At 47.2% G+C, this 19547-nt stretch overlaps 1 protein-coding gene across 7 annotated transcripts in view; it reads right to left on the bottom strand.

Annotated features, from left to right (window-relative positions):
• Tmem229b (transmembrane protein 229B) overlaps positions 1-13474 on the bottom strand; it is a 38136-nt gene extending 24662 nt beyond the window's left edge. For 3 of the 7 annotated variants that reach the window (XM_038337969.1, XM_038337965.1, XM_038337970.1), the window contains exons 1-3: positions 13132-13474; positions 11470-11661; positions 10947-11041 (exon numbers count right to left, since the gene is read on the bottom strand). The gene's annotated coding sequence lies outside the window, so the exon portion shown is untranslated. Of the gene's footprint in view, positions 1-10946; positions 11042-11469; positions 11662-12212; positions 12752-12790; positions 12922-13131 lie in introns of those variants that run through there. The other 4 variants (XM_038337966.1, XM_038337967.1, XM_038337972.1 and 1 more) reach the window with 4 other exon arrangements.
• Positions 13475-19547: the final 6073 nt, after the last annotated feature.

The following is a 19547-nucleotide window of genomic DNA, read 5'->3' as shown; positions in this document are numbered from 1 at the left end:
CTGTAGGCCAGGACCAGGTGAGGCAAGAAAGGCACTGGCAATCTTGGTGTTGCAGTGCTGTGACAGTCATCACCACACTTGGGAGGTTGTGGCAGGAAGGTTTCGAGTTCAAGGCCAGCTGGTGCTACATAGCAAACCTCAGCTTAAAAACCAACTAACACCACTTGCTTGAAGTCTAAAATTTAAAAACTTAGTAACGAAGATTTTGTGTGTGTGTCTAATTTACGTTTACATGTACATCTTCTGGAAGCTGAGATTAAAGGCGTGCGTCAGAGTATTTTTTAAATTTTATACACACACACACACATATGTATATGGGATCCCCTGGAGCTGCAGTTACAGGCCAAGGTGAGCCACCTAACATGTGTACTGGGATCAGGTATTCCACAAGAATAGTAAGAGCTAGCCGGGCGGTGGTGGCGCACGCCTTTAATCCCAGCACTTGGGAGGCTGAGGCAAGTGGATCTTTGTGAGTTCGAGGCCAGCCTGGTCTACAAGAGCTAGTTCCAGGACAGGTTCCAAAAGCTACAGAGAAACCCTGTCTCGAAAAACCAAAAAAAAAAAAAAGAATAGTAAGAGCTCTCGACCACTGAGCCATTTCTCCAGCTACCATAAATAGTATTTTAATGAAACATTTTAAAAATCTGAGAGATCTAATAAAGAATAAATGAAGAATTGGTGGCAGAATTAATACATAATATGGCTTAGCAGTTAGGAGCAATGGTTGCTCTTCTAGAGGTCCTGAGTTCAGTTTCCAGCAACCACATGGTGGCTCACAACCATCTATTTGGAGGGATTTGATGCCCTTTTCTGGCATAAAGTTGTTCATGTAGACAGGGCACGCATATACATTTTTTTTTAAAAAAAGGAACCAGCCGGGCGGTGGTGGCGCACGCCTTTAATCCCAGCACTCGGGAGGCAGAGGCAGGCGGATCTCTGTGAGTTCGAGGCCAGCCTGGTCTACAAGAGCTAGTTCCAGGACAGGCTCTAAAAAAGCTGCAGAGAAACCCTGTCTTGAAAAACCAAAAAAAGAAAAAAAAAAAAAGGAACCAATTAGAAGAGATCATAGAAAAAAAATCTACTTTACTATAATACCTAAAACATAGCCAACCATGGTATAAATAGTGAATTTATGAAATAAACCAAACTTTACCAAAACTCATAAATAAGTCAATATTGGTTTGTCTCAAAAAAACAAAACAAAAAAATAAAACAATAAATTGTGGCCAATGGCATCAGTTTCATGGGAACCAGGGCTGGGGTGCAGGAGAGGTCAATGAAGTGGAGACTTCTCTGGCGTTCTGTAACATTTGAAGAGTTCAAGGACCCGCCCCACCATCAGAGCCAACACCCTTGGGATTCAGAATGTTTTAGATTTCTGAAAAAGTAATTCTGAGCACATACTGTAAATGACACGATTCCCATAGCCGTGGGGTAGGGAATCTTCCCTTAGATAAACATACTAACACCCCTGCCGTGACGCCTGTGAACACACACACTCTGTCATGTTAACTCTCAGTTTAAGGATGTTCATATTTCATTGTCATTAAAGAGACCCGTGGCATGGTGACTGTTAATTAGGTCTCCGAAAGGGGAAAGGCAGCAGATCGGACCTGAGTGTCTGTTTTAAATTCACTCTGAAAAGAGCAAATCCACAGAGCCCTCACTAAAACCATGATCATCCAGAGAATGGGATTTCTAAAAGTTGCTCGAGTCTAGAACAGACATTGCAGGAATTATTTCCCCAACTAATATTATACCTATCTTCGGTACGTAAACCTTGTGTGGAGTCTCGCACCCTCCAAATCCTAAAAGCTAGTAGAAAGCAAAAAGGTAAATAATATGTGGTAGCTCCCAACTACCTGTCACTCCAGTTCCAGAAAATTCCACACCCTCTTCTGACCTCCACAGGCTCCTTCATCTGCGTGGTGCACAAACACACACTCAGGCAGACACAATTACACAATTCTTAAAAGGTAAATAGATATAGACTATTGCAAATTGAAGGGACCTAATCCACACCCACATCTTCAAAGCAATGGAACAAAGGCTCTTTAGAGAAGCCAGGGCTTTGCATAGGTTAGCAATAAGCAATTGGAGACACAGAGAGAAGAGAAGCTACAATTGCCAACTTCATTTTCACTGTCCTTGGCATAAAAAACATGCAATAACAGCAACTTAATGATGAATGACAAGAGAAGTTGAAAGATACTAGCAGTAGTTGGGGCCAAATATACTTCTGTAGCTAAGATGAGCTCTAATGCAGACAGACAGACAGACAGCACATCCGTGGGAGGCAGTGGGAGCTTGTGCATGACAGGTCATTTAGGCAGGTGGATTCGACTCTGACAGAAGAACACAGAGGGAACTGTTGGGATGGGGAGGTGGGGAGAGGAAAAAGCAAGCAGGGAGTGCTCTCATGCAGAGTGAGGAACCTCCAAAACCAGCATCTGTCAAGCATGTGTGTCATCTTCACGACCCCTCCCTTATGGGAGGCAGGAGAGCAGTGTGGTTTAAAGTGCACACTCTGGGGTCAGATTTCTTCCATTCAAATCCCAACGCTGAAGCCAACTAGGTGACCTTAGACAAATTGATTTGACCTCCCTTTGCCTCAGTTTATTCATTTGTAAAATAGAGATAACACAAAGACCTCCCTCGTGGGGATGGAGAGTGCACGTCCGCAGTACTAAAAAGAGCACTTAGCACTACAGTGACCCTCTTCGCGTCTGAAGGCCACTGCTTCTAGGGAACACCCACAAATACCAGAATCTGCAGAAATGCAGATTCTCTAACTGCATATAAATCACCTCTGATTGCTTAACATACATAATAAATGCTACATACACCACTGCTGTGCTGTATTGTCTGTACATGTTCAGTATAAGCACAATATATTTTTCTGAACTGTTTTAATAAACAAGTGATTGAATCCAGGGATGAACAGCCTTTGGATATAAGGGAGTGTCTATGTAAGAACTCAATAAATGTTAGTTGTTCTCATTAACCTAGTAGATCAACAACTCTGTGTGCATGTGTATGTTCACGTATGTGCATGTTCCTGTGGGATGTGTGTGTGTGTGTGCAGATGCATCATGCGTAGAGGCCATAGGCTGACATTCGTCTTCCTCCACCTCAGTTTTGAGACCGAATCTCTTACTGAACTTTCCATTCGCTGATTCAGGTAGGCCGGTGGACCAGCAAGCTTCAGGGATCCACCGTCTCTGCCTTCCTAGTGTTGGGGTCATAGATGCCTCAATTTCACACAGGTTCTGGGGTCCACACTCCGGCCCTCATGATTGCATGGCAAGTGCTTTACCGATGGAGTCATCTCCCCAGCCTCAAGAAATGATCCTGTCTCCTGCTTCAGCATCCTGAGTGCCGAGCACCATACTCCTCCCACACCCAGCCTGACAGTCATGGTTCTTTGTTGTTGTTTATCTGTTTGGTTTTCAGTTTCTCGTGATAGGGATTCTCTGTGTAGCCCAGACCATCCTGGTACTTGCTCTGTAGACCAGGCTGGCCTCAAACACAGAATTTTGCCTGCCTCTACCTCCCGAGTGCTGAGATTAAAGGTGTGCGCCAGAGTATTTTTAACACACACAAACACACACACACACACACACACATATGTGCCTGTCTGTGGGCATATGCAAATGAGTGGCAATGCTCACAGAGATCAGAGGCATTGGATCCCCCTGGAGCTGGAGTTGTAGGTAGTTGTTGGGAACAGAACTTGGGTCCTCTAGAGGATCTCTAGATCGCTCCTCTCTATATATTGTGTTTATACTGAACATGTACAAACAATACAGCACAGCAGCTGTGTATGTAGCCTTTATTATGTGTGATAAGCAATCCAGAGGTGCTCTTTTAACTACTGAGCCATCCCTCCAGCCCCGATAGTTTTAATAAAACACACATAAGAAAATGCCACGTCAGAAATCGTAACTAAGGCACCAAGATACAAAAGATGCGGTGTTCTCCTGTGCGAGACCAGTCAAGGATGAGCATTCTCCAAAAAAGGTGTGCGAGCTCCTCCCTCACACGGCGGGCACAAACACGGCGGGCACAAAGGGTCAGACCAGGCGGGCACTGGAGAACATCCGCGCAGAGGAACGTGGAGGTGGAGGGCGCTGCTATGACCTCACCCTCCCGCCACAGAGAATTTGCTCTGAGGGCTGGGTGGTGAGAAGAGCAACCACACCACAGGACCACTCAGGAAACTTGGTGTCTGGCCCCTGCAGGTGAGAAGACAGGGCAGGGGTAGGCAGATGGTGAGCCAGACTGGCCATCAGCTGCTGGAAGATGGAGGGAGACCGCTGAGCGGGGGAGTAAATCTGTACTCCGGGTTCACTGCTCCAGATGATATGGGATTAGCATATCATATCTAGGACCAGCATGAGTGGGCGAGTGCAGATCTCATCCTGAGGACCTATTTGGGAAGACTAAAGAGATTTAGTAGAAAGAGACTGGACCCAAAAGCAAGAGCAATGATGTGCAATGAAGGGTAATTTGCTCTTTGTTTGTTTGTTTTGAGAAAAGGTATCACTTTATAGCCCAGGCTATCCCAGAACTCACTATGCAGCCTGTACTGGTCTTGAACTTGTGGTAAACCTCTTAATTCAACCTCCCTGACGCTGGGATCATAAGCATGAGTCACCATGTCCAATGATAAATTTTTCCATTGTGAATATCTCAGCAGCTGGGCAAAGAGCGCTCTCTGAGAAACCCATAAGCGTGGGCACAAGAGAAAGACTCGGCATTAAATACAAGGTGGGCTCAGGAAACTATAGTGCTGGCCACGGAACACTTCCCTGTCCTTTGCAGTTCAGTGACAAAGACGCGGATGTATGAAGTACTGAATTGGGGCCATGTTTGTGACCCAAAGTGACCACAGGACCCTCTACTGCCTATGAATAACCAGGAAATTTAGAAAGCCTGATTGGCTGTTCATCCTTAGGCAGGGAAAGAACAAAATTCACTGAGCAAACATAAAGGCCTCATGGGACACCGTACTGTTTCATGAATAGTTAACAGAGTGAAATGGTCGTCCTTGTAGTTAAAGTGGCCTACCATGGAGCTCAAGAAGTGGCTGGCTTGCTCTTCCAGAGGATCCAGGTTTGAGTTCCGGAATCCCCTTGCAGGTTATAACCTTCTGTAACCCTAGTTCTAGGGGATCCAATGCCCTCTTCTGGCCTTCATGGGTACTACAAACACATGGTGCATAGACATACATGCAGGCAAAACACGCACACTCTTAATCTAAGATTTTAAAAGAGTCTCTCATACCCTCAGAGGGAGCAAGGAGGGAAAGGCATAGAAATCGGGGACAGAAATGATTGGTTCGGTGGGTTCAGTGGGAACTCACTTGCTCCTCAACTTTGAATACAAAAAATTCAAAGCAGAGGACAAAAGAGACTGAGCAGATCCTTATACAAATGGCCGTCCTCAAATGACCTCTAGCACAGCCGGCTGAGTTCACGGCTTGGCCTTGCTCCTTCAGGCAGAGATAGGGCAGCAGGAGAGGTGGGGCCTCACACACACTGTGTCACCCAGAACGTTTCAAGCAAGGTCCTGAAGTCCTGGAGCCTTAGGAAGCAGCAGGGGAGGAGGAGAAGCGACTCTGCCAACCTAAATGCAGAATGTGAGACATTCACAACCGCACAGCTGTGGACGGGCAGTCCCTGGAGATTGTCCTGGGGCCGCGGGAGGGCTCGCTTAAGGTTTAAGAGGCAGCAAAGGGTGCTCACTGTGCTGTGGGGAGGAGTGGGGGAAAAGGCACAAACTCCACCTTTCCACTGCTCAGTGGGATAAAGGGGTGCCAGTCCTGCTACCCTTCACTAGACAGCGCTTATGTTTGCCCCTTAACCTCCAGTATGGCTTCATCCTCCTTCCACTCCACGCCAGCTTGCCCAGCTCCGACTTCCTTCAGCTGCAGAGTGAATTTTCCCTGAGAAAGGCCAAAATTACCCCTAGCCCACTGGGTCATCCAGTACACTTCCTAGAAGGGAGGTTAGAGTCAGTCTCATCTGGCATTTCCTATTTTATACACAAGGAAACCAAAAGCCAGAAAATTCGCATCCCATGTACAGAGTCACTGAACTGAGTCCAGAATTTGTCTCCTTGTCCCTACCATGTAATTCTATCAAATAGCATCTCAACAACTCTAATATGGCCAGCCCACCTCCTTCAGGCCAGCTCCATAATCCTCATTTGTCTCCATAATCATCTCCAAATGATACGAGACATAAAGTCAAATTGTCTAGGAATGAGGACAGTTACCATTGAAGAAACTGGTTATCTCTAAACGGAGTAATTGGTGACCATAAATCCTTTCTCAGAATAGGGTAGCCTGATGAATATAGGGTAATCTGATAGATATAAGGTATACTGATTTTTTTAATGCTGGGGATTGGACCCCTAGTCTATCTAATTTTTTTGTACTTTGTAAACAATATCTGGGATTTAAGACATAATCAAATTCCCCAGATGGATAGTTATGGACAGGGAAGAGCTTAGAAGACCAAGACTAGACTCAAGAATTTGCTAATATGAACTGCTGTGGACAGGCAGGAGGGTAACAGAAAGGAAAATGCTGCCCAAGAGCCTGTTAAACAAGAAGAAAATGTTAACATTAGAATAAAATGGGGTTTATAAGATACATTGCTATGCCAAGCAGAAAGTCTGTTCCCTTTACGATAACTTCCAGGCCATCTGGTCTACCCACTGCAGGGTGCAGGCACCGCCCTCTTCTGAACACTCATGAGGATGCTAGTTTTCAAGACTCTGTATGTCCATCTTCCTTTTGCTGGCCATGTTTAACCCCCATTGAGCTCTCCTTCTATGCCCACACCACATCCACTTTCAGTCACTCACCGACGTTTGTTCTACCGCTCAACCAATTCAACACCCACAACCTGCAGCAGAACCAGATCTCAGTTCAAGTCCCAGTCCAGACACTCTCTAGCTGTATGAGAGATGCAATCACTCTTGAAGAAGCGCAATCTTTCCCGCTGTAAAATGGGGATAATCGATAGTAGCTGTCTCACTGATGGGAGAGGAGAACCTATGAAAAGTACTTAGCCCAGTGCCTGGCATATGGTAAGTATTCAATACACGGTGACTGCCAACTGTTAATGCCCTGACCGCTGAAGCCAGTTGAAATTCCATTTGTGGAATTAAGTCTCAGAGCACTGAAATGGGTCACCCAAGGTCAACTGAGCAAGTGAGTTGGGGAGCATTCCCAGATTTCCTGATTTTGGAAATGTTGGCAGTCTTCAGTTTCCTTAGAAAAATATCATTGTCCAGTGACCTAGAAGCCTAGATGTCTGACGACACTCAACTATCACAGCTGGCGATTTAATAAGTGCTCTCACATGCCAGGAACTGCGCGGGCATAGGAAACTTTGAAGGCACCTATATTAGGTCAGTATAAGAAGTCGCCTCATTGCTTTGGGCAAGCAAAAAAAAAAAAATCCCTGCAGAATATCAGAGAAAACTCTGGAGCTGCTGCTTATGCTGTCCAATGATAGCAATATTTATTCTCCATATTTGTATTATGATATAGATAAAAGTGTGACCAATGTTCAGGTTCCTTATTCCTGGATTTGGATGTGTGTGTGTGTGTGTGTGTGTGTGTGTGTGTGTATTGGGAACTAAGATGGAGACTGTAGTTAAGAACACCCTTTAGACAGACAATGGCAGTTGTGCATGTGCTAGAAGCAGATCCGTGGTCCTCCCTGAGCACTAACTCTCATAGTATTAGAAGGTGTTCTGCAAGCTGTCAAGGGAGAAAAGCAATCGTCAGCCCAGCCCAGATGAAGGGCTAGGAACCATAACAGGGGCTGGCCTAGCAAGACATCCCCCATGGTGCAATAACTGCCTTTTTATCTTGGGAGTGCTAACCAACAGTTATCTAATTGGACTTAAAAGTCTGCTTAACAGAAGGGAAGTGATACCAGGTACTGGAAACTAGCTAGTTCCTCATGTCTGAAGAGGTCATGGACCATAGAGAAGAACCCACCACTGCCCGTTTCCTAGACCAGTATAATTTCTAACAGTACTCTAAATGCTTATCCTTGTACCCACAGACAACTGTAGCTCTCGCCTCTCATGAAAGAAGTTTCTTCTGGCAATAGGCCAGGCAGGATGCCTGCTACTAGACAGCATCTTCCAGACATGACAGGGACACCATACCCATGAAATCTCAACAACATGGTTGCCTATACAAGACGTACACAATGACCACACCATTTGGCATACCAACATGGATGGGGGAAATTTAATAAGGTCCACCTACAGGCAATCATTGACTTCGGAGAGAAGGAAAATCAGTTTTCTTTAGAGAGGAGCCCCTTGATTTATCCAAGCCTAAGTAAGTGGTCACCCCCAAACACATCTACCATGATGTAGGCTATGTAGGCTACCATACTCAGTAGGCTATGTATGAAACAGGTCCTAGATAAAGCAGTCATGAGAGGAAACAGGGGCACTGGTGGAATTAGAAGGGAAGAGGAAGGGAAACGAGGTAAATACAGTAATCATATATACAATTCTCAAAAATTTTAAATGATAGCAAAATAGATCCCTTGTTGGTGGTCCATAGAACGGCCATTACTAGCTAGAAGTCAGGCTTCTTGCTGCACGGACTGAAGCCTTGTGTGTACATGTATCTCAAAGTAGGAACTGCTTCCTCGGAAGTTCAGAGAAGAACCCTCTCTCTCTGTGGCCCTTCAATCTCTCTGCTAGCATCTCTAGACCCAGGGTAGGTATCAAGGTCCTACTAAAACCTCTCTTGTGGCCGGGTGATGGTGGCGCACACCTTTAATGCCAGCACTCGGAAGGCAGAGGCAGGCGGATCTCTGTGAGTTCGAGACCAGCCTGGTCTACAAGAACTAGTTCCAGGACAGGCTCCAAAGCCACAGAGAAACCCTGTCTCGAAAAACCAAAAACAAAAAACAAACAAACAAACAAAAAAAAACCTCTCTTGTGAAAATGGACCAGTCCCAAAGCTCATGTGGTAGAGGGGCCTCTTAAAAACTGAGACATTCATTCATCATTCGAGCCCAGGGGCAAAGCATCCAGAAGAGGATGACCCAGTATGCTCCAAACGTGGGGCCTCTGGAGAGAAGAGATATGACAGAAATGTTCTCACTAATCATGTCCCCTTATCAATTAGGTCTCCCAACACTACATGGCCAATGAAATTTTGTACGCTGCCAAGATTCCAGAGAAAATAACAATTGTAAGACTCAAGTCCTGCCCATGTAGACTGCCATACTATTAATGTCTTTTCTACAGCATCAGCCATGATAGACACAAGGATGTCTCAAAGTCCCCAGGAGCCATCAGAGGAAAAGGGATGGTGGGGTCTAGAAGTTCAGAAATGCCAATGGCAGTAACTGTGTCTTTTCTGTGGATTGCTGGACTTGACTATGTCCAACCCATCACAAAACTGTCAGCATTGGAAAGGAACAGAACATCTCCTTTGAGAATCATCCTCTGGTGGAGCATTGGGCCAATTCCACCCTACAATTTCAACCCCACTAAATTTATAGGTAGGGGAACTGATGTCAAAACGAACGTTAAGTAGAACCTTTGCGTGGAAACATGCAGGAGCCCACTCCTGCAGCCTCGTTTGTGTGAGCAGTAAGCAGGCTTTCCACATTAGCCTGCGAATGAGCAGGGCCACTCATTCAGCCTCAGTTTTATGGTCGATAACTGTGCCAGAGGGAGAGACCATTTCTTTTTCCATAAATGACAGCAGCCTGGAGCATCCCATAGCTTGATCTGAGGCAAGTGTATTAGTTTTCCCAGCCAAAGTACCATTATATAACCCTGGTTGGTCTGGAACTCTATATGTAGAGCAGGTTGGCCTCAAGTCTTCCTGCCTTTACTTTCTAAGGGCTGAGATTGCAGGCATTTGTCACTATGCTCGACCCAAATGTACGTCCTGAACCAAACCTACAGCGTCAAAAATCTCTTCAAGCATCTTGGAAAAGTATAACCCATGAATCATAAGATAAATGATTCTAAACCTTCTCAGATCCCAAGAAAAGAGTGTTAGTACACCAGAGTCGGTGACTTAAGGACCATAACCAAACATGCGAGCTCCTGACCCTTCCCCTCAAACCGGCTTACACTTTACTTTTCAATAACCAACATCCTGGTTTCTGAGGAGGCATGGGGGAAGAAGCCGAAAACATAGCCAATTTCAGATGATCTTAACCCTTTTCCATTCTCCCCGCCACTTGGTATGAACAAAAGGAGCTGGGAAGGTGCCAAGGCCGAAATTTTTTACACTTTAAAAGGAATGTTCCAGAATTAAAAAACCAAACCAAACCAAAAAAACCACTAAAATCCAAACCACCTTGTCTGCAATTAGAGGGTAGAAGGGGAGGAGGGGACTAAAGGGACACATTTGAGAGCAATCGAGCAGCGGGAGTGTTAGCTATCCTTTTTCCTCCTCAAGGACAGCCAGATCTGATAGGCTGCTGCTAAGCCCAAGCTGCCTCACTTTCCTGCCTTGTGATACCACGGCCCCCCTCACCATCAGAGACCCGTTTCAGGGCTTTGAGGGTGACTGTCACTAACATCCTGGCTTGTCATCTCCTTCAGAAAGCCCCAAGGTGTCCCATGGGCAGAGGCAAGCAGCAGAACCACCTTGTGCCCTAGGACAACTTTTCAGATAAAAACGACACTTTTAAAACTAACACCGATCTTTCCCTATCGCAAAGGCTTGTAATTCAGCCCTGCCCTGTAAAATGACGCGTTTCCCTTTAGAGACAACAGGCAAATTGGATTCAGCTGAGATAAACGTAGTATCAAGCCCACTAACTCTTCTAATATCTTTCGTCCAAGAACCCCCAGCTCTTAAATCTGTTTATAAATGGAGGAAATCGGGTCCCGTCACTTTCAAAGAGGGAGTCAAAAGAGCTTCACCTTCTTACCTCACAGCCTGTGTATCTGGAGAACAATCAGTCCATGGAAAAGGCTTTTCGCACCCTTGCTGCTGGGGAGGTCAGGCCAGGGCCACCATCTTCAGCTGTGAATCAACAGCTTGAGATAAACCCAACCTGGACTGAGCAATAACCAAGCCTGCCTAGCAGGAGGGAGGAGTCTCCTGAAGTGGGGCTGTCTGTGTCATTTGAGTTAGCCACCTGACCTGACCTTGGCCACTTTAGTTCCAGGACCACAGAGCAAAGGGCACTTAATTCCCCCCTTTCCTGTCACCCCTTACAAGTCCTGGAACCCTCCTTGCTCCTATCTTGAAGTGGCCAAAGTCAACACTAAATCAACCTGCCATTTCTCTCCAAAGCCCAGAGTTCTATCTCCAGTGTTACCTATCTCTGCTTCCCAACACGAAGTCTCAGAAAGGGCAAAGAACCCTTCATCTCAGCCCACACCTCCCTGTCTCTAAACCTAGCTGTCCTTGCGGACCCACCCTTGGTCCAAACCCGTGTCATAGCTTACTCAGAGAGACGCAGGAGGATCACCCAGAAGTCCAGAGCGTCCTGCACCTCCTGTCTCAGTCAGACCATAGAAGCAGATGGGGCTCTGCCTTCCAACCAGGTAAATGACCTGAGCTCTTGGACGGCAGGGCTGCCACAGGACAAGAGCCAATGGTCACATGCAAGCGCTCTGTAAACTGGAGGAACCTGGTTCCTGGAGACAAAGATTGGGAATCTTTGGAACACGGTCCATTTGTCTTCTGAAGAGAAAGATCCTATACCATTCTTAAGGCAGGTTTACCAGCCCTTTCTTTGACCCCTCTTCCTGGTACAGGAAAAAAAGGGGGGGGAGACTTAGGTTTCCTGAGAACTCAAGTTGGAAGATCATTTGTTATTGGGGTGCAGAGATAATGGGTGAGCAGAGCCCCAAGGTTACACTGGTATGCAGCTTCCTCGAGCCTTCCAGTAAAGTCTAACCGTGTCAAAGAGCCTGACACTACAAACTCAGAGCCTGAAGCCATCATACATCCACCTCCTGAGAAACCCCAGGGAAGAGAGGAGAACCGGTGAGGGCAAGAAGGGGAACGGGTCAGTTTCTGACTGGTCATAGAAAGGGAGAAAAAAAGACAACACCTCCCCGGCCTTGCCAGAAACAGGGCTGACTGGATCCTCATCCCAGCCCTCCATTTCCCACCAGGAAACAGAGATGGTGAATGCAGATGAAGCACTGGCAGCCAGGGACTGGGCACTGACCTGGGCACCCACCTGAAAAAGAATGCGAAAGAGTGCAGCCCACCATCAAGCACCCAGTTCTTTCTTGCACACGGAGGAAAAGGCAATAGGGTCCTTTGGGACCCACAAAGTCAGGAGGGTCTGTGGTTCCCACTCCCTAGACCTGGCTCTCCAGCTTCCTTCCAGTCTGGCGCCCCCATCTGTCCTTTCCAGAGGGCCTCAGGGTGCACACCACTGGGTGGGGGGAGGTGTCAACCTTCAGAGGTCTGAGATCCTCAGCTGGATCTTTCACCTTCGCCTCAACCCGGCACCGCTTTGTTTCACGCAGGGAAAGTTGCCAGTGTGCACCCCTTTCGCCAACACGCCCCCCTGTGCGCCCATCCCCCGCAGGGAATCCAAGCTCAGACACACCATCTAATCTGCGACTCGCTCTTCAGCCCCAGCAGCCGCTTCGAAAGCGAAAGCAAAGAAGAGGGATCCGGTAGTGTCCCTACACGGGGTCGCCGGGTCTTCCCCATCACCCGCGCCCCCGCGCTCGGCCGCTGCCCGCCCCGCTCAGACACCTCTCTCCGCGGCAGAAAGGCCTCTCTGCGGGCATCGCGGGCACCTACCGGTGCGGGGCCGGGGACGAGGGTAGGGCAAGGCAGAGCAGGGTCGGGCGACCGCCTGCCCGACGCAGGTGCGGCCAGGAGCGCGGTCTCTCCGGCTGGCTCCCGCTCCTCCTCCCGCGCCGGGACTCGGGGTGCTCTCCTGCACCGCCTGCTCCCCGCCCCCACGCCCGGCGCTCGGGCTCCCCCCGCGCCGAGTGACCCGCCAAGCCTCCCCCACGCCGCCCGCCCGCGACTATTCCCGCATAGAGTGTCCGCGGCCGCCGGGGCGGCGCGGGGCCCGGGCAGCTGCAGCGGCTGCTGCCCCACGGAACCCAGCCCCAGGCGGCGACGGCGGCACTCACCCATAGTACGGATGCGGTGCAAACTGCACATGCTCGCGTCTGACAGGCGCTCTGCCCCCGGCCCTGTTTAACTCCTTCGGCGCCCGAGTGTCCGCCAGGCCCACTGCCCCCGCCGACCCAGCCGCCACCCGCCACCCATCCTCAGCCTGCAGTCTCCCCTGCCAGGACTTCACCCGCAGCCCTGGTGGCTCAGTGGCTGCAGTGAAGATTCCTTAGCCCTCCCTGCCCAGGCCACTCCTGCGTTCCAGGTGTGGGGTGAGGGTCGCCTCCCGATTTGTAGGAGTTGTAGGGAACCGCTCGCACAATATTGACTCTGGTTATCATGAAACCTCAGGTTACCGAAGGTCCACACTTCGCACGGTGTTGCATACCCACTGTGTGCCCGTATTGTGTTCCATGCACGTTAATCATTGACGCAGCCAGACCAGGTGGGGCTGTTTGGTTTTCATCATCATTATTATTCTCATTTCTAAGATGCAGAAACTGAAGCTTATGAAAAACTAGAATTTGCTTTGTTCAAGGCCTGAACCTCAAGGTCCACGATTTGGTTCGTAAAGATTAAATGGAATATGTTCTTTCTGAGCTCCTTTTAGGAGGTACAAAACAATGATTGTCACAGGAAAATAATAATAATAATAATAATAATAATAATAATAATAATAATAATAATAATAATAATAATAAAAACCTTGGCGATTCGGAATACAGAGCATGGGAAATCAGCTTAGTGAAGCCAAATTCAGATAGGCCTCTCAACTAGTCGTGGGTCCTGCGGGAAACCTGAATGAAATTTCCCTCCCATTCCTGCACCAGTCCTGAGTCCTGGCACTTCAGCCAAGACGAACGGACAATCTTGAATGTTTATAATGCCACATGGGGAAGTTTTGTTTTCTTGTTTTCTTTTCTTAGCCAGGTCTGATCTTGAACTTCCCATCCTCCTAACCTCCACCTGTCCAATGCTGGTATTACAGAATGGACCCAACAGGTTAGCATGGAAGTGGAGGGATGTCCTTTTTAAATAACCAGAGCGAGCAGTCTTCCATGATTCTCACGTGCCCTATGAGGGCCCAGGCCTGATCTGAGCGGTCTGACGGTTGCTTCTCTAGGCTGAGACTGTAGCTCGGTAGAACAGCAGTATTTAGCCTTCTGGAGGCCTAAGATTCAATTGCCAGTGGCCATTCATACATGTGTGTGCATGCGTGCAATTCCCACATGCCCCTGAACACAACAATTGACCTAGAAGGGAGAGGAACATTCAGGAAGAGGCACAACTATATTAGCCATGGTTCTCTTGAGGAACAGAACTGATAGAAAGACAAATATATGGGATCTATTGGAGTGGCTTACAAGCTGTGGTCCAGCTAGTACAAAAATGGGAGAGGCACAACTATATTAGCCAGAGTTCTCTTGAGGAACAGAACTGATAGAAGAACAAATATATGGGATCTATTGGAGTGGCTTACAAGTTGTGGTCCAGCTAGTACAAAAATGGCTGTTGCCCATCAGATGGGTCTAAGAATCCAGTAGTTGTTCAGTCCGGGAGGTTGGACGTCTCCCTTGGTCTTCCACATACACTGGAATCCAGCAAGCAGTGAGGGAGTGCCTCATCTACTTCAGAATAGATGAAACTGCCAGGGAGAATGGGAAAACAGGCAAAACCCAAAACACTTCTTTCTTCCATGTCCTTTACATAGGTTGCCATGAGAAGGTGTGACCCAGATTTGGGGAAGGGTCTTCTAACCTCAAATGAGTCAACCAAGAAAAATCCCTCACAGGTGTGCCCAGCTGCTTGAGCTTTTAGTGAATCCTAGATGCTGTCAACTTACAACCAAGAATATTATCCATCTCAGTGACCAAAGAAATTGCAGCACTTACTTTGTTTTTAAAAAATTATCCAGGTCAAGCAGTGGTGGCACATGCCTTTAATCTCAGCACTTGGAAGGCAGAGACCAGCGGACCTCAGTGGGTACCAGGCCAGTTTGGTCTACAAAGCAAGTAGGACAGGCAGGACTGTTATAAAGAGAAACCCTGTCTCAAACAAACAAACAAACAAACAAAAAATTATCCAAGTGGTGGTGGGCACAGGCCTTTAACCCCAGAACTTGGGAGGCAGAGACAAGTGAATCTCTATTGGTTCAAGGCCAGCTTAGTCTAGGCCTTGTGAGTTCCAGGACAGAGTGAGTTCCAGGACAGCCAAGACTACACAGAGAAACCCTGCCTTGAAAAACAAACAAGTTATGCATTTCAGTGTTTGCCTATATAAATGTGCACCACGTCCATGCCTAGTACTCTTGGAGGACAGAGAACAGCATTGGAACCCTTAGTGTTGAGTTATAGACTGTTTTGAGCTTCCATGTGGGTGCTGGGAACCTGGGTCCTCTGCAAGAGTAACAAATGTTCTTAATTGCAGAGCCATTTCTCCAGCCTTCCCCTTTTTTAATAGTGTGCCAGATGATCTAAGAGGTCTCAGAAGTTCAAGGCAACATAAATCTAAGAAAAGGAACGAAAGGTTCATTCAACCAGTCTTGCCCCACTCAAGACGTTAGGTTGCGTTTATTCTTTCTGAATCTAATTGGATCCTATGTCATCCCTTGATTGCCTGATGAGACCATGGCTCTTCCATCAGTCTGTGTCCCTAGCCAGAGACCAACAATGAAAATCTCTGAACTGGAGGGGGCTGCGGACCAGGGGCTGGATGCCCATCCCCATATACACTCTGTTCTTGGCCTGGACAATCTGTTCTTCTGTAAGAAACCGCACTGGGGCTGAGGATGTAGCTCTGTGGGGCAAGACTGATGACAGTACATGCAGGGCCTGGATTCCATCTAATACCACGGGGGAAGCATTGGAGCTCAAGTAGGAATGATTGGCTTTATCTTGGGCTCTTCAAACCAGTAGAGGAAGTACATAGCCAGGCGATGCCACTGATAAGAACTTTTGACCCACATTATCCTCTGTGTAGGAGAAATACTACCACCTACCTACCTTATGACTTATGATGCAATAATTCAATGACATAGTGCATGTGAAGTCCTTAGCATACAGTAGGCTTTCAATAACAGGAACTGTTTTCTGTTGCGGCTAAGGCAGGGAGAAGGATTACAAGCACTCACGTGGGCTACACCCTGGACCTTGTCAAAAAGAAATAAGACTGCCCCCTTGACAGACATGCTGACCAGGGTGATCTCATTAAACCTAGCAGCAAGGCTGAACTGATGGAGCGGGCATCCTTAACACCCCTTGCCACGGAATAAGGTCTCCTAGACCTCTCTGTGTTTGGCAGCAGCTTGGTTCTCAGCTGGGTTCTGGGAGGCAGCATTATACATAGGAAGATGTCAAGAGTTACGGGCAGCATTCTGAATTCCCAGCAACTTAGGTATTAGGTCCAGGAGATACAGTATCCAGTGCCAGCAATATTTTTAGGGGCCCACAAAAATGCCTTTTTTTTAATAACAAAAATGGATGCAAAAAAATAAACTTTGAGGTCAAAGGAAATGTTTTCATGTAATATTAATATTTCCATCCTTGGTCTGGGACAAGGTGCCAGTGGCAAAATGCATAGGAAGCATCAGGAACTGAGACAGGCTGAGCACCGTGCCGTCTTGGATTGCCACTCCCATGGGATTTTCCTCCCGTCTTTAAAAGGGATCATTTCCTCCTGACAACAGTTTACACAGCTGACCTCTCTTTGGGCAGGGCAGCTATTTCTATCTCTCATTACATAAATGGGGAAATAAAATCTGTGTAGTTTTGTCAAGGTTATCCTGCTGGTAAAAGGAAAACCTATAACTCAAGCTCAGGTCTTCCAGCGCCCAACCAAGATCTTTTCCACCTGCACGAGACGAAAAATAAAATCAGTCATACCCAGGACAGAGTGGTCTGCTACAACAGGGAACCTAAAAATAGCAGCCAGAGCAATGAGTGGGTCCCCAGGCTTTCCACCCAAGCCTGAGACCTTCCTGCAGTGTTGTGGCAAGGACGGTGGCCCCAGCTGAAGGTAAGCACCAGATGGTCGTGGCTATAGTCACTCAAATATGCATTAAAGGTAGAGGGATCCTGAGAGAAATCAAGACCCAGCACTTGTACATATACAGAATGCCCTTTTCCTTGTCTTAAAAAGCTAATGGAGCAGGGAGGTGGGCCACACGGGCATATAGTTTTACAATACAGTTCTGTACTTAAAACAAATACATCTCTCTCTCTCATATATATATATATATATATATATCTTGGTCCAGGAATGTGACTGTACTTTTCATGCAAGCCTGAGGAACAGAGTTCGGATCCCTAGAAACTCACATAAACATTGGATGGGCCTAGGGACTTGCCTGTCATTTCAGCCCAAGGAGTCAAAGACAGGGGATCTTCAAAACAAGCTGGCAGGCAAGATTAGCTCTGGGTTTGATTGAGAGACCTTGCCTCGGTGGATGAAGTGGAAGAGAATGATTCCTGAAATCAACCTGGGGCCTCCCATGCAAAGGCACACAGACTTACCACAGCATGCAAAGACATGCATACATTGCACATCACATGTATACACATAAAAATGGAGGGGGTCCTAATTAGGATTTTTACAGCAGTTCAGACCTGGATCTGAATTCAAAATCCATATCCTAGTTGGATGTCTTAAGGCAGCTCATCTTCCTTGGCCTATTTCCTCATCTGCAAAGTGGACATAGCAACAGCACCCACCCTGGAATCTCGTGGAATAAGATGATACGTAAAAGGTGCCTCGTATGGTGCCAGGCCCAAAGTACCTAATAGCACCAACAACGCCAACCCTGCCACAGTCAAGAGTCATCTTTACACCACCTTTCTACCCCCATGGTGCAAAAACTGAAAGTGTCTTAAGTGTGTGTGCTGGTTGGTCTTCATGTCAACTTGACACAAGCTAGAGTCATCTGAAAGGAGGGAGCCTCATTGAGAAAAGGCCTCCATGAGATCCAGCTGTAAGGCATCTTCTTAATCAGTGATTGATGGGGAGAGCTCAGCCCATTGTGGGTGGTGCCATCCCTAGGCTGGCGGTCCTGGGTTCTATAAGAGCAAGCCACTAAGCAGCACCCTTCCGTAGCTTCTGCATCAACTCCAGACTCAAGGTTCCTGCTCTGTTTATGTTCCTGTCCTGACTTCCTTTGGGGATGGAAGCGTAAGCCAAATAAACCCTTTTCCTCCCTAGTTTGCTTTGTGGTCATGGCGTTTCATCAGAGCAATAGTAACCCTAGCTGAGACGGTATCTATGGAGCCTTTAAAATGTGTTGTTGCACAAACTAAGTTCTGGGGCTTATTTTTCTGACAGACATGGGATTTCTGTTTTTCTTATAAAGCAAACCATCCACGAGGGGCTTACTTTTGTCTCCAGCATGAGGAACGCTCTTCGTGGTTTTTGAAGGGATTTGGAAAAATTCCTTCATGCTTGATAGAGAGGACGTTCCCTGGGGTTGCCCTTTGACCCTGAGTCAGGAAAAATATGACTTGAGAGAGTAATTTTTGCAGAAACTGGCCTGTAGCCATATGAGAGAAAGTCTGGGCACCGAAACTGGGGACCAAGAGAGGACCACATACAGTCTATTGAAGATGTTGTCATAAGAGAGAAGCAAGGCAGAAGCAGAAAGCATCATATTTGGATGGGTTTTATGAGGAATCAAGAGAGAGGGAGGAAGGGGGAGAGAGGGAGGGGAAGATCTATGACTCTTGGTGAGAGTCAAAGTAACATGCTGGCATTTAAAAATGGATGTCGGTGCAACACCCCCCCCCCCAAAAAAAAGAACTTTCTGAGACAGAGTCTCATTCTATTGCTCAGTCTGGCTTTGAACTCATGGCAATCCCCCTGCCTCAACTTCCCACATGCTGAGATTACAGGCATGAGCCACCACTTCCAACTAACAAACTTTTCTTCAAATAGGAAAGAAAGGATGGCCAAAGAGGCTAAGGACTATGAGTCTGTATCATGTAGGATTCTTTGACTAGGGTCTCACACAGACCAGGTGGGCCTGGAACTTGCTGTGTAGCTGAAGGTGACCTTGAAATTCTGACCTTCCTACCTCCACCTCTTGAGTGTCAGGATTACAGATGTAAGATGTGTACCACCATGCAGAGCTTATAGATATCTTAAATATAAAAAGAATAAATATCAGGGTGATAGTATGTGATCAGGAGGTCACAGGTAGAAGGGATTATTGATAAACACAAACTTGCTACAACACGTTGATGAGCTGACTGGGTGAGCAAAGATCTAAGGTTGATCCCTGGAACCCACGCAAAGGTAAAAGGAAAAAACCGAGTCCACAGAATTGACCTTTGACCTGCACATGCATGCCAGAGCACACATGCCCACATACACACATCAGTTTTTAAAAGTTTGTATTTGCTTGAGGCAGGGTCTCACTTTAGCCCTGGCTGGTCTGGTACTCATTAAG

Source organism: Arvicola amphibius, chromosome 7 (genome assembly GCF_903992535.2).
Source record: "Arvicola amphibius chromosome 7, mArvAmp1.2, whole genome shotgun sequence".
NCBI classification, from domain to species: Eukaryota; Metazoa; Chordata; class Mammalia; order Rodentia; family Cricetidae; genus Arvicola; species Arvicola amphibius.
Note: the sequence above shows the minus strand (reverse complement) of the source record. Positions and strands in the feature narration are given on the sequence as shown.